This window comes from Acyrthosiphon pisum, chromosome X (genome assembly GCF_005508785.2).
Source record: "Acyrthosiphon pisum isolate AL4f chromosome X, pea_aphid_22Mar2018_4r6ur, whole genome shotgun sequence".
Lineage (NCBI taxonomy): Eukaryota > Metazoa > Arthropoda > Insecta > Hemiptera > Aphididae > Acyrthosiphon > Acyrthosiphon pisum.
In genome coordinates this window covers 81338525-81341234 of record NC_042493.1, presented here as the reverse complement: position 1 = coordinate 81341234, position 2710 = coordinate 81338525, and positions in this window count along the sequence as shown.

The window sequence follows — 2710 nt, the reverse complement described above, 5'->3', positions numbered from 1 at the left end:
TCATAATATTATAATATAACTTGTAAGTACTATAGAAACTAGTAAAATTCTTTGGTAAAATAAAACGATTTATTCCGGTACTTTAATTAAAACACAAATCGTTGTTTCGGGTGCTATTCTGAAAATAGAGCCCTTGTGACTCAAACAAATTGATCGCATTATTGAATGTGTTTTTCGTCTTAAGATCTTAAACATTATAATATTATCGTTCTTCAAACATGTTTACATGCGGAAAAATTAATCGTCCTATACTACAAAGTCAATGTTCCGGATCATTGATCAATTGAATGGATTTGTGTTACTGTGTTATAGTAGTAAGTTACTATAGTAACAAATTTCATATTATGTATGTATATCATAATAATATATGAGTATAGACAAGAGAGAATTCAAAATGTATAACAAGAATAATTGAATTAGTTCGTGTGATTTATTATATTTTAGTTAATTTATTTAAATGTTATTTCTGTGGACATTGAATTATGTACTATTGGTACACCAATGGAAACGACGTGTCATTAAAAAAATGTTAATTGTAATTTATTGTTAAAATGAAAATTGTAAGAAAAAACTTAAACAATTACCTAAACATAATTATAGTTAAACCTAATATATGTATTACGTTAAAAACAGTTTAAGTGGACCATGATAGAGTCTCGCGATAAAATAATAATTATATTAATAATATCGATTCACGAGAGACGATCAAAAATATACCACAAAAAATGTAAAAATCGTCTTTAATAATATAACATCGATTTTCATCTACTTGCCAAAAACGTTTGACGCGAAACGAAGAAGCCACTCACAAGATATAATATAAAAATATAGTTCCAAGCATACCCGCAGGCTGCAGTTACCTCAGATATAAGTTTGCACTTTGCAGTTAATTACTATTTTATAGTGACGTATTTACACAGTAATATAATAAAAAATAGTGTGTGAGACTAAAAATTTCATCAACGCCCGGCTTCTTATCTACGATGATAATGATTGATTCCGATAATTGTTATTAAGGTTTTTGGACATTTTTTTTAAAAAATAATTTAAGACCCTTCAAAATTACATTTTTACTATTTTTAAAGTTTTTACTTTTTCAATTTAAATTTTACGTCATTCAAAAAACTAAATGCTTAAAAATAAATAACGAAAAAATATGGTGAAAAATATTGTTTTGCACCTAGTGATTTTAAATTATGAAAATAATTAATGTTTAAAAAACGTTAAGTAATAGTTTTTAGTTAATTAATGTATATAGTTAAAACAATGAATGAACCTGTATAATAAATTGGTATTAATGGTTTCATTATTAATAAGACATTTTTATGTACTAAAAAATAATATATAGGCATAAATGAAATTATCTTTAGACCTTAATGGTTTATAGATAATTTAAATAAAATAATATGTAATATTTAGTTAAATGTTTTTATTATAATATTCAGAAACATTAATAAAATTAATAATTTTTACTTTAATTTTAAATTCATCATAATAGCCCCATAATATGTTATAAACCTATTACTATATGGTTCCATGGTATGCAACTTAACTATTAAAAAAAATACTTAATTTCCATTTAGATGTATCAATATTTTCAAAAATATCATCTAGTTAATAATTTACAGGAAAAAAGGGTGGTACTCGATGAAATAAAATAAGATAGTAGGTTATATATATAAGTATTTAAGTGTACTTAAATATTTCCACATTAGAATTTTATTGAAACAGATAAATTTTTGAAGGATAAAGAGGATGAGTACGTTTGATGAATCACCCTATGTATATTTACGCCACCATAGTAATGGTGAAAAAAGTAAAAAATGAAAATAAATAGATGGCTTGGGTTTGCGCGTTGGTTGCTACCAGTAGCGCAATTTGCCTGAGAGTAAGTAACGCCTCTACTAGTTCCCGGATGGGTAACCACCCGGGTTCGTAGTAGTATAAACCTTGTCACACGTACCTACACGTGTTGCTTACCTACCGTAACAACCGCAACCACTCCTTACCGTAACAACCGTAACAACTCCTTACCGTACTAACCACAATTCATACCCCCTACAACAGCCATAGTCGCCAGGCTTAAGTTCAATTAAAAAAAAAAATTATAAATAGTTAAATAAATAGATAAAAATAATTGTTAACAGGTATTAACAAATAATGCACCACACCAATGTGTATAATTTATGATAATATAAGTACAATTTATATTAATAGAGGTAGGTACCTATACTTGATAAAAAATAAATACATTTAGAAAACAAATGAAACTTGAAGGTTCAAAATATATATTATCGAATAAAACATGCCAGTGAAGTAAAGCTTATAATATTTTGCGTAATTTAATATTTTAAGTATTCGACCAAAATTCAATTTTGAAATTTTCATCTATAAAATAATAAAATGTTTTAAAAAAATTATTATTTGGGTATAAATTAGAACACAGGTGTGGATGCATTACCTATAATATTATACGTACCAGCCACATTTACAGTTATGCCTATTCCAGCAGTGATAAAATAGGTGTCGGTAAAAAATATTTTTGAACATCCCTGCCAATTCAAAAATGTAATTATTTTAATGCACATGTAATAAATACCAAGTCTTTCGATCAACGGACCAATAAAAAAACATTATGAAGGGTATAAACTACTAATAATCTCTAGTCGAGAACCTAAAGTCGCTGACTTTCGATGTGAGGGGGGGGGGG